The sequence below is a fragment of the Acomys russatus genome, chromosome 25 (genome assembly GCF_903995435.1).
Source record: "Acomys russatus chromosome 25, mAcoRus1.1, whole genome shotgun sequence".
Classification (NCBI taxonomy): domain Eukaryota; kingdom Metazoa; phylum Chordata; class Mammalia; order Rodentia; family Muridae; genus Acomys; species Acomys russatus.
In genome coordinates this window covers 24,324,900-24,338,743 of record NC_067161.1, presented here as the reverse complement: position 1 = coordinate 24,338,743, position 13,844 = coordinate 24,324,900, and positions in this window count along the sequence as shown.

The following is a 13,844-nucleotide window of genomic DNA, read 5'->3' as shown; positions in this document are numbered from 1 at the left end:
CCTCAAGTTTTTCCTCTGTTAATTTTCAATTGAGATGACCTTTCCCCAATTGTATGAAGGTGTGTCCCTGTGTATGTCACTTCCTCATCTGCCTTGGAAAGAAAGGCAAGCTGCCATGGAATGGTGACCCTCTTCATGTAGCCCCAAAGCCAACTGAGTAAAGAGTGTGGCTTTTCACATTAAAAAAAAAAAAATAAGAGCTAGCAGGCCTGAGCTGGGGCTGGAATAACCTGTAGAACTTCTGCCAGGCAGAGAGAGGCAGAAGGCTACAGAAGGGAGACAGGACAGAGCTGGGAGGTACGCACAGAGAGCCAGGTGGAGAGGCACAATACTGAGAAGCTGGGAAAGTTCAAAGCTAACTGAGAGACTGTCCCAGAATAAGGCCAACAGCTTTGAACTATATAGATGTCTCCAGGTCTTAATTAAACAACAAGCAGGATCCTCAAAAGCCCTACAATAATTTTCAATATTTGAAAGTGCTCAATACATTGTTTTATTTACCAGTAACAATGACTAAGAAATCAACAACTTGACTATAAAGCAAAAATAGTAGGATTTACATTTTTGTATTGGTCAACTACTCCTGGGTGTGAGGTCGGCCCTAGAGTGGAATTAATATAGCCAAACAGGAATGGGTTACTTGTTGAGTCACTAGCCAAAGGAATCCCACAAACTCTCGCAAGAAGTATATATTTCTTTTCTTTTCTTTTTCTCTAGTTTGTTTCTTAAATTTAATCAATGCTAGATTAAGATGCTCTGAATTATAATGTCAATGCATTGCTTGGTTTTAGAGTAGTTCAAAGAATTCAAAGACCTATTAGTGTTTGTATGATGTTGGCCTCAGATTGATTAAAAAGTGTTTCCTCTCTTCAGTGATTTTAAAGCATTTGAGAATTATCCGTGTTTTTATTTCCATATATATATAGATATGTGTGTGTGTGTGTATGATACATATATATGTATGTATGTATTTCAAACCTCTCTACTTCAAATATGTGTGTGCATGTATACATGTGGAGGAAGAGAGGGAGGGAGGGAGGGAGGGAGGGCGGAGGGAAGTTCAGTTATTTTCATTCCTTATCACTCCCTTTCATTATTGGCTAAAACCACTTTTCCTACGTCCCCTCCCACATTTGTCTTTTTTATTGTATATGATACACAGTGTTTAATCACAGTGTCTTGTATGAGCATAGAAGGGAGATAATTTGCTGAAGCATGGAGAACATCAATATTTATACCACTGCAATAAAGTGGCATACCTTTCACCAGGCGTATTTAGCTGCCAATGTCCCTCGAAGTTGTGTAGAAAGGTCTCATGAACCAACCCCTATCTTGTAATGAAGTGTTGATGGTCCCGATCTTACGTAGTTCTCAGCTACCATGAATTTATGAGTATAATGGCCATGTCTTGTCCAGGAGACACTATTTTGCATCAATTATCTCTGAAGTTTGGCTGCTACAACCTTTCTGCCTGAACTACGACAATATTCCCAGAACCTTGAGAATAGGACAGTGTTATACCGATAGCCCAGTTAGGTTCAAATTGAAGAGATAGTCTAAAACTTATTCTTATTTTTTTTAAATAGGATGGAAAAAGGTTACTCTCTTGTCATCAATTGACAACAGGAAATGTCTCAGAAAGACAAAGACTTCAGAGGTATATAAATTGTGTGTGTGTGTGTGTGTGTGTGTGTGTGTGTGTGTGTACAGTTTCCTCTTTGTCTTCTGTAAACCTAAGAGAATGAATCATCTTACAACTACCTCCCATTATTGTTGTAATCCAGGGTTAAACTTTCTAACATGTAGTTCCTGAGGCACTATTGAAGATTAAGAGGGACTCTCTAAAATCTTTCTTCTTTATTTAACATATTTGGATATTTTTGACGTCATATGCTGGGAGAAGAGAGAAAAAATACTAAGGCTGTGGCAAGAGCTGGAAGAATTGTTTAAACATTTCACTGAATAATTGAATTGAGAAAAATTCTATCAATTTACTTAGAAATTCACTGTATTATCTTTCTCTCTTATTAGCCAATATATTAAAATTAATATTTTCCTTCAGGAAGCAAGTGGCTTAATTATATGGATATAGTTTTATTTATGACTTCATCATAAAATAATAGCATTAAACATTATCCAAAGATTTTGAAGTAATAGCTTACACTACAGATAAGGTAATTTGTTGACATTTCATTTGTAGTATCTTTGAATTTCTTATAAAGGCTGGAACGAATTTTATTTTCACATTTTCTCCTTGAGCTGATCTTTTATACTTAACTGAATATTTTCCTCTATTCTTCAAACTCTACGAATAAATGTCTTGGTTAGTATTACCATTTCTGTGATGAAACCAAATACACTTTGGGAGGAAAGAGTTTTTCACATCATTGTTCAAGATCAAAGGAAGTCATGACAGGAACTCACACAGGGCTGTAACCTGGATGCAGGACCTGACGCAGAGGCTGTGGAGCAGGTTGCTCACTGGTTTGTTCCACATGGCTTGCTCATCATGCTTTCCTTTAGCACCCAGGACTACCAGATCAGTGGTGGCCCAATGGCCTGGACCCTTCACTAATTAAGAGAATGCCCTACAGACTTGCCTACAGCTAGATAGAAAATGAATACATTTTCTAAATTAAGGGCCCCTGCTCTTGATAACTTTACCTTGTGTCAAGCCAAAGTAAAACTAGGGAGAACAACTGACCCTTTGTCTACTCGACACATAAACACATTTCTGTTAAGACATGCCCTTTCCTTTTTTGTTCATCCAGATTACACATTGGTAAGGACATAATAATGTAAAACAAGGCCCCACAGCCTTGTAATTTCATACACTTTAAAAGTTGTTTCTTAAAAAACAAAACAAAACAAAACAAAAAACCTGTCTATTTTAAATTCCAAATTCTCTGTAAAACTCCAAAATCTCCTTTTGAAAAATTTAATGTCTCTCAAGTGTCAACTTCTCTAAAATAAAAAATAAACCAAATACATTCTTACTACAAGAGGCAGGAACCAAGGCGCGGTCATAATCTAAACAAAGCAAAACTGAACTTTAGTAGGATAAATAATGCAACACTCAAAGTCTGAATGCACTCACTGTCTTTTGGGCTCCTCCTCCTCCTCCTCCGGAAAAAAAAAAAAAGGCTTTGGTCACTTCTTCAGCTCCACTTTCTGCCGCACACACACAGCTTCTCTCCTAAGACCAGGCGTACTTCTCTCTGCTGCTGCTGTTCCTGGTGGTCATTCCATGGTCCGGGCATCTCTAAAATGTTGGGGTCTTCTGCTGAAACTGGGCTGTACTTTCTCTAATAGCCTGTCCCAGGCCCTCTTCATGGTGCAAGCCTCAGTTTCTCTGCATGACCTCTTCAATCCTGGGCCTTCAATTGCCACTAAAGCTGCGCCTTCACCAATGAGCGGGCCTCTCCTGGCCTTTCACAGTTCCAAGCTTGAGCAGCGGCGTTCCATGGCCCTCTCAGACCTTCAAAATTAGCGCCGCCTGAGTGACTCTTACACTACCAAGTTTGGCTGCCAGGGAGAGGTACAACCTTGGCCACCTGTGGAAACAGCTTTTTTTGTGCTGGCTCTCAGGAAACAGGTTGCACAAGTGTTGATGTCAACAATGCTGGTGTCCTTCTTCATCACTATTAATTTCCTAGCTCCAGCTGACCAGCATCAAGTATCCCAGCAAAGCCGCTTTCACTTTATCTTGCTAATCACAAGTAATTACTCAGCTCCAGATAGCCTGAAACACAGAATCTTTACTCAAAGTAACAAATGGCTGCAGAGTCTTTAACTTCCCTCTAGAGCGTCACAAGCCAGACATCCATCATCTGCGTTTCTCTCTTCCTCCAAACTTTCACAGAACAGCTTATCAAGCTTTGAACACTCAATGGCTTTTCTCTCCCACAGTTCGAAAGTCCTTCCACTATACTCCCCAAAACAACATGGGCACGTCTGTCACAGGAACACTCACTTTGCTGGTGCCGATTTCTGTTAATCATTGAAGGATGTCAGGAAAGAAACTCAAGCAAGGCAGGAACCTGGAGGCAGGAGCTACGCAGAGGCCATGGAGGGGTGTTAATTACTGGATTTCTACACATGGTGTGTTCAGCCTGTGCTTATGAAGAACCCAGGACCACTTACCCATGGGGGACACCACCTGTAATGGGAGGGACCCTTTGACATCTGTCACTAATTAAGAAATGCCCTACAGGCTTGTCTACAGCCTAATCTTAATGTAGACAGCCTCTCAGTTGAGGTTCCTGCCTCTCTGATGATTCTAGCTTGTGTCAAGTTGATGTAAACTTAGGCAACATAAGCAATAACAAAGAACAGAAGATTTTCTGTTATGATGTATCTCTTAATAGTGGCATATTTGTTAATATTTAGTTAATGTGATCCTTTTTTATGATAGCTTATAAAACTAATTAAAAGAGAATTTTATGGCTAAAACAACATTAATTTGTAAGTAGATGTGTTTCATTCCTGTTTGAAATGGTGATTTTGCTGGGCGGTGGTGGTACATGCCTTTAATTCCAGCAGTCAGGGAGGCAGAGGAAAGTGGATCACTGTGAGTTCAAGGCCAGCCTGTCTACACAGAGAAACCCTGTCTTAAAAATCCAAAAAAACAAAACAAAAGCAAAAACTAATAAATAAACAAATAAATAAATAATAGTCACTTCACTTTCCAAGTAGTCATTATTTTTTTCTTCTTGCCCCTCCTTTTTCTCCCGCTAAAGTTCTTAAAAAATTAAAAGGTGATAAATTTATAAATACAAGCATAATTATCCAATCATATTAGATATAGCTAGTAGCTATTAGAATCTATAGTATGGAAAAATATATGTTGGAAAACACAGTTGTTACCCTAAGTATTTCAGTGGTTTTCACCTTTGTTTTTGGCTACTTCTTGGCTGAAATAAATATATAAAAGTTTGAATTCTTAAGTATGATTATGACCATCATCAAAACATTTTTCTTTTGTTTGTTTTGGTTTTGTTAGGTTTGATTATTTGAAATACAGTCTTCTCTTTGTAGGCCTGGTTGTCCTGGAACTACCTACATAGACCAGGTTGATCTCAAACTCACAGAAATCTGCCTGCTTCAGCTTCCCAGTGCTGGGATTAAAATTGCACCCCATCATGCCTTGCTCCTTCTAATGTTTGTACTGGATGTGGTAGTTTCAATGAGAATAGTCCCATTCATTCATAAATTTGAAGACTTAGTCACTATTAATAGTGCTACTTGAGAAGGATGAGAAAGTGTGACCTTGTTGGAGTAGGCGTGGTTTTGTTCAAGGAAGTGTGTCACTGGGAGTGGGCTTTGGGCTTTCAAAAACTCAAGCCGGGCCCAGTGTCTCTCTTCCTGCTGCCTGCAGATCTGGATGCAGATTTCTCAGCTAATTCCTCAGTACCATGCCTATCTGCATGCCACCAAGCTTTCTTTCATGATGCTAATGGGTTAAACTTCTGAACTGTAAGCAAGCCCCAATAAATGTGATTCTTTATAAGAGTTGCTGTGGTCATGGTGTCTCTTCACAGCAATAGAACACTGATTAAGAGATTGCAAGACAAAACAAAGTTTCTATTCCTACCCCATACTATTTCTATGTAAATAAGGCACTATGAAAATGTGGTTTCTTTCTTTAAAAACATGCTATAGTCACAATTATGGGCACAGAATTTGTTTATTCCTATTGTCAATTATTTTATTTTATTTTGTTTTATTTTATTTTTATTTTTAGGACTATAGTCACAGCTCTCACAATTGATCTTTTTCACCACTAATTAACTTATGTAGGAAAGGAAAACAGACAAAGAAGGGACTACAAAGATAAGGACTCAGCACTTGCAGACTTCAGGAAGTACTGAATACATTTCTGTAGATGCTTACACAAGGTCACTGTCTGCATCTCCATATTTATCTATTGTCTGAAGTTAAAAATACATTAAACTCAGTTAGTGGCATTATCTTTATAATGTAGATAGACATAGATATTTTAGGTTTTGGGGATCTCACTGCTGCACTTCTAGCAAGTATCACTTCATTTTGGCTTCATTCTAGTAAGACTGCCCGGTTTCAAAAGTTATTTTTCACCAAATGACTGATAAGTGTTTTTGAAAAACATCTTAAGAACACATAATGAGTGAAGATTAAATTATAGACAACTATTTATTTTGACCTAAAGGGGGCTATAGTTATTACTTTCCTGAAGTACCAACCTTACAGACAATATTTTTGTTACTTTGCAGTTACTTTATTTTTTCCATTGTCTTATATCTATTTTGTGAAGCTTTGGTGGAAGATTGAGATTATGGCTGTTTCTTGTGAACATTCTTGATGTATGAGATCTTCTTCACAATCTATTGGCCTTTCTTATTTAGATAAAGTTTGAACATCAAAATAATTTTGAGAATGGTCTGTCTTACTAAAATTACAGCAAATGAAAAGTGATAGGTGCTAGGATTGTAGCAGTGAGAAACAGACCAGAGTCCTGTATCTATAAAACTAAAGATACACTTTAACTTTCCTAAAACCAGAACTCAAGCAACAGAGAGACATATTGTATCAGTTTGCTTTTAAAGCCCTCATATAAAATGATAATTATATGCTATCACAAATGGATTTACATTTTAAATTCCAAATGGATTTATGTAATCACCATACTTAACATGAAGACACTTTGTGCAAACTCTAAATAACCACAGAATCACAGTATTTCATTAAACCCTCTCTATTCCACACACCAAAAACACACTTGTCTAGTAATGGCTGGCCCAATGTTGACACAATGCCATCATTGGTCAAAATACTGCTAACCAAGTCACACGTTGTTATCTCAATGTTCATTCATTTTTGTTTTGGTTTGTTTCTTTACTTGTTTGCTTTAAGAACCTATTGAGGCTCATAAGATAGTAAGAAGTATGACACATTTTTAATTATGCTTTTAATTTTCAAAATTTTAAATTTATGTATATTATATTCCCTTTCCCTTCTCTCCTTCTAACTTCTTCCATGTACCCATAGCTTCACCCCAAATTCATGGTCTTTTTTATTTGTTATTATTACATATATGTATAAATACATAAATATTTAAATATATCTGGTGAGTTGACTTTATTGTTGTCATTTTTAATTAAATACATTTAGCAATCTCTTTTAGTTACTTTGACAGGCAATGATATACATATAAACCCTAGACTATGTATGTTTATATTTTGAAATATTAACTAGAGTATTATGCCTTATACTAAAAAAATTACTCCATGGACAGATTTACTAGAATTTTTGGTTCCCAGTTTGGTGATGCTGTGTTGAGAAGTTGTGGGTAATTCACCATGACCAAGTGGGTTTTACACACAAAGTTCCTGCATAATTATATATAAGCAAATATGTAACAAGAACAAACTGCCTTAACACAATAAAGTACCACATACATTAATATTTTATGCATCAACACACATGGCAAAGTTCTATCCCTTCATCATAAAAAATTCTCAACAAGTTTGGGAAGCAGATAATTGAATATCATTTTCTATACAATATTACCTTTTGTAGCTTCCTCAGATAGCTATGCTAGCTTTACAAATCCACTGAGATTTTAGAAAGCCTTTACTCTGTTTTCTAGTCAGGTCTGTCATTTCTACCAAAACTAAGGAATACACGTTGATCAAAATGTAATGAAGCCCTTATGATATATTCCAAGTGAACAAGTTATTGAAAACAGATAAGGAATATATTTTCAAAAGGAATCCATACTTTATTGTCATTTCTAAAAAAACACACAAGCATTTAAAATGTAGTAGGTATGGGTACCACTGAATCTGAACTAAGAAGACATCCTGAAGATGATGAAGCCATGGTGGCAGTGACTTAAAGCTGGCCGTGTTGCATCCACAAGCAAAAAAGCAGAGAGATGAATACTGCAGCTCAGTGCACGCGGTGCACAATGAAAGAGTAACAGAGAAATCTAGGTGCAAGATCACAATGGGGGAATTTCCCACCAGTGTTGACCTAATCTACGAAATCTTTTATAGAGTTATCCAGAGGTTGTTTCCATGGTGATCCTAAATCCTGTCAAGTTGGCAGTAATGACTAATGATCACACAATAGTAAAGCTGATCTTCTCCTAGTGCTGAGGACCAGGATGTTATAACCTTTTGTTTACTATTGCTCTGATGCAGAGCATGTGGGCAGCTCTGAGCACAAGGGCGAAGGGCTCAGATGTAAAAGCACTACTCGTTTTTTGTCTTTTCTTCTTTTCTTCTCATCCGTCGTTGAGGTAGGAATTGAACCTAGAGGTTTAGGCATGCAAAGCAAGCACTCTACCACTGAACTACAAACCCTACCTAGTTGGTATCTTCTTAATGTTAACCAACCCCCCATTTTCTTCCACTATCTTTAAAAGAGAAGCCCCTGATCTCTGCCTTTGTCTTCCATTACACATTATTTATGCAATTCATATGACTGGTGGACTCAGAACAGAGCAGTCAGATTGTCTTACTTATTAAAGATGTTTTAATTATATAAAACTTACAGTGAACCAATTACTTGGTGGATTATTTACAAAAACCTTACGTGTAGCGTTACTATTAACCACTTCCTCCAATATAGGAGCATGTGGAGAGGCAGACAAACTCTATGCTTTTACCTGCAAACTTTCCATTCCAGAGGAGGATTTTACGAAGTTCTCATGTGTAAATTCTCCCAATCTCATGCCAGGTTAATATTGTATTGAGTGGATAATGTATTATAAATAATTTTACTATTCCTTGGTTTTTAATATAGCTTGGCTCCATGGTAATCAATCATCAATTACAAATCAAGAGTCTTATTCATGTATTAGTAAATGTTGTGCTAGACAAACTCATCAGTAAGATTCGTTGCTATTCTTTTGAATCTCTATCAGGTTCTCTATTATAAGTATTTTTATGTCAAATATATTTGTTGTATAATTTGAATTGTAAACTCCTTAGACGGTGAGACTCCTTGTAACCTTGAGTATGCATAACCAATAAACTGTTATGTCTCCTAATTTTTTTTCAATCATGTGAATGTGTTTGTGTGTGTGTAACAGCAACACGTGCGCTTGAGTTCAGACACACTTTAAGCTTGTAGCCATGTTTACTGTTATGAAATGGATGTTCTGTTCTTGAACTTAATGCACATATGCTCTCACAGTTCTGTATTATATATCTTACAATTATTTGTTAATTCTTTAACATGCTAAATTACATCCAGGCAGACTGTAACTCACAAATTTAATTTTCTCAGTTTCTCACGCAAACAAAATTAATGCAAGTGTGGATAAAAACTTCCGTTCTGAGTCTGGCACAGTGATGCAGACCTGTAATCCCAGCACTTGGGGAGGCAGAGGTGGGCAGCACTCTGTGAGTTTGAGGCCAGTCTGGTTTACAAAGCAAGTCTAAGACAGCCAAGGCTGCACAAAGAAAGCCTGTCTCAAAACAAAGCAAAACAAAACAATAAAACAAAACAAACAAACGAATAAAAATTGAAAATGAAACGAAACAAAAAATTTGCTATTCTGGTGAAAGATAAAATACTTATTAAGATAAATGTACTCAAAAAGGTCTTATTTTATTTCTTTCTAGTGGGATAAATAAGATCACATTTTACTTTCATTCATTAGTTTGGCACATAGACTAGGAAATGAAACATTTAAGTGCATCATTGGAAACAAAACATTTCAGGTGCTTACCACAATTTGATTTACTTTTATTTGCTATATCTAATATAGACTACTAATGAGCAATTGTAAGTGATACTTATGAAAAAAGACACACATAATTGATATTTCCACATATACTTCTGTAAACAGAGTATAAGTGTAAAACTACATCTATTTGTCTGCCCCATTAGCTTCTGAGTTATAATCAGCATGTTATAACTTTTATCATTCAAAATGAATGTTATAGGATATTGTCACTAAATAACATATTTGCTTTAAAGCATTATGCTGTAAGGAATGGTAATTCTAGTCTAACTCCTATTGACACCTATTCAAACCACCACACCAACAAAATACCCACACATGAGTTTATGATTGTGTGCTTTTAAATAATTACACACATTATATATGGTATATAATATAAAGTGTGTATAATATATATTATAAAAATTATCTTAATACATTCTATTTTAATTATTTTATTCTTAAAAATAGTTTACAAAAGTAAAAATATTAGGCTTGACCTCACACAGAAACTTTTGTACTATGTTAGATGCCTGGACCTCCTCTATATTTGCCTCTATTCTGTGCCTGAGCCTCCTTCCCAGGATATTTACTTTAGGAATTCAGCCCACCCGGCCTCTGGAAAAAATAGAGATTACCGCTTTCCCAGTTTAGGGCCACCTGAACCACTTTTGAACTTCTAGCACCAACTCTGTAGAGCGAAACAAGCACCGGAATCCTACTAACCCTGCCCTGAATGTTCTAAATAGATCACTCTAATGTTCAGTACAGAGATCTGAAAGAAAAAAAGGCACCAAAATAAAATTAAGAAGATAATTTAAATAACTACTGTAGATAAGAGAAAGCAGTGCTCTAGACTCAAATGTGTGGCATATGGAGCTAGCATGAACATTAAATTTTATATATTTAGTGGCTGAATCTGAAGGGAAATACAGGGCTGGCTGTTGGATGGTTTTCAGTTATGCAGATTTCCCCACTGAGAAATCTAAGTTGTACTTCCTTTGCTGAGACAGAACAGAAGATGCAAAATTGATTCAAAGATTCAAATTTTTCCAGATATCTCAGAGACATACAGAATTTAGTTGTCTCATGACAACTTTCCCTCTGGAAAAGGGAAGGCCTTGAAGAAGGCTGGATGCAAGAGCTACAAGGGAAGAATCAGACGTGGGACACTATTTAGTTTCCTTTCATGAGAAATGGATAGAGAGGAACCACGTGTTGGTATGGCTTAACCTACTCTGACAACCTATGTCTCTTGCAAGCTTTATTTATATGCAAAATCATTTCCTCAGAAGCATTAATTATTTATCACATAGCTAATTCTTCCCTGGTTATATCAGTATATAGGAATAAGAGAAACAAAATGAGAAAACAGCAAATTTCATAAGAACTGAAAATTAACATTATGATAAAAGCAGTTTTCTTTTAACTCAAAGTTTTATTCCTTAAGTGATGGGTATTCTCACTTATAAGTGGATATTAGCCCAACAAAGATGTCCTCTGAGAGATTCTAAAGAGCAAGGAATCAGGACAGATGCTGGGACTCACTGCTGGACTCTGGGCGGAGCACTGAGAGTGGTATGCAAGAATGGGGGATGGAAGGACCCAGAGGGTTCAGGATCCCCACAGGGAGACCACCAAGGCCAGCGGATCTGGACCCAGGGGGCCCTGCACAAACTGTTGCACCAACCAAGGACAATGCAGGCAGTAAACTTAGACATGTTCAGATCTAGCCAATGGACAGCTCATTATCCAAGGTTGTGGGGAGAGTGGGGACTGCCTTTGAGATGAACTCTAGTGCCCTGGATTTGATCACTTCCCCTTGGTGGGGAGGACCAGCAGCACACAGAGGACGAGGAAGCATGCTATCCCTATGAGATCTGATAGGCTGTGATCATAATGGTGCGGGAGGAGGTCTTCTGTCAGAGCTCTGGGGAGGGAAATATGGCAAAAGAGGGAGGGAGGGTGGGAATGGGAAGATAAAAGCAAGGGGATAACAATCGGGATGTAATCTGAATAAATTATAATACATTTTTAAATATGTAAAAAGAAAGATTGGTGTTTTAAAGTTTGTGGTTACAGAAATGCTAGACAGGATGGCTCTTGAATTTGATCCTGTTTCCGTTTGACACAGAATTAACAGAATCAGAAGTTACATCCTACTACGTGTTACATTAAGCTTGTCTTTCTACAGAAGTGCACTCTCTCTGACCCTTGTTTAATTCTTCCTTTCCTTCCTCTATTTTTCTTTTATGTTTGACATAAGACCACCATGCTTTTCTTTGATTTTCAAAATATTGTGTAACCCCTTGTTTAAGCAAAGCCGGTCTATTCTTTGCTTTCTTACAATATCAGAAAAGTCCTGGTCTGACAAGTCTGTTCAGGAATGTAGGCAGTTGACTGGTTTGCTCTGTGTCTCTGTCATGAACCTTTGTTTGGATACAATTTCCATCTTTATTACCATCCTGCTAAGGATGGAAGAACATCAGGGTCCCTAAAGGTGTTTACTTTGCCTTCAGGAAAGTAAAAGGTCTGTCAACAACAGCCTGATCAAAATCTTTCCCTGTCCATGCTAGTTTTTTATTTCTGAAGCAGAACATGAAAGCCTAGTGATTCAATTACAGTTTGTCAGCTTTTAAAATTTCCCTAAGGTCTTCTTCTTTAATAATTTTTCTTAAATCTTCTATCATCAAAATCATTTATTAATAATCTAAAAGTATATCTAAATATGTTATATAGTATACTCAATTTTCTGCATAGTGTTTTTCTAATCCAGGGAATAACCATTAGTTCTAAGGAAGAAGATTTTTGAATGTAGAGTCACAAAGAATCTTAGAAGACAACCTAGAATCCGCTGTTTTAAAGGGAAGACAAGAACTGACCTGTAAGAATGAGATTTCACATTAAAAATATATAATCCTCACAATGTTTTGAAAGTAAGCTTTGGCAGTCGTTGAAGTTTAAAAGAAGGAAATCTTATGTTACTCATATCTGTTGCATAATGCATTGCAAAAAATTGGAAACTGATTCTATTTGCAAATGAGAAAATAATGGAAACTGAGTTGTTGGTTACTGCCAATGTATGTGAGCCACTACTGTACCCTTATTGTTATAGTACCATGCTGGTTATTGCTGTAATATCCCTCCGGGCTCTGTTTGCTAGCCTGTGATGGTGACCGTCGAATCTTGAGAGAAATAAGGCAGGGCAGCTCAGAGTGGAAGAGACTTCAGGAGGCTTTGAGCAACACTGAGAACAGACAGACTCTGAAGAAACATCTTCAGTGAGATAGGCCGTTTGGTGGTAAATGAAGGTTACTTAAACTTTTGTGCAGGAGGGCAGAAGTAGGGGATGGGCAGGGGCTTTTGGGTGAGTATATATCATTGGCTGGGGCCAGAGCGTTGGAGATGCCCCATTTGTACTTCCCCCAGTCCCAAAGCTACCCAGCCCACATACAGAGACGCAGACATATGTGCCCTCACACATGCACAATTAAAAAAAACATTTTTACTACTTATATTGTCCTTGGTTAGTGCAATAGTTTGAGCAGACCCACCTGGGCCCAGATCCAGCTGTCAAGATGTTCTTCTTGTAGGTTATTAGGACCCTCTGGGTCCTTGTATTTCCTGATCTCCTAAATTTCTCTTACCTAGAGTCTCAGTAAGATGTCCTCACATCTATCCCAATCTCCTGGTAAGTGAAGACTTTTGTGGGACATGTCTTTTGGGCTAGTGCCCAATTATAAGTGAGTATATACCATGTGAGTCTTTCTGCTTCTGGGTTAACTCACTCATTATGATCATTTCTAGTTCCATCTATTTGTCCACAGATTTAGGAATGTCCTTGTTTTAATAGCTGAGTAGTATTTAATAGTGTAAATATACCACAATTTCTTTATCCGTTCTTCAACTGAGGGACATTTAGCCTTTTCCTAGCTTGTGGCTATTATGAATAAGGCTGCTATGAACATGGTTGAGCATATGTCCTTGTGTGGTGGAGCATTTTATGCACTAATCAAGGACAATATAAGTAGTAAAGATTGAACCCCTAGTCTGATCTGCCCAAAAGACAGGAAATTCTCCACAGTTATGTGGAGAGCGGAGACTGAATCTGACATGAACTCTGGTGCCCCAT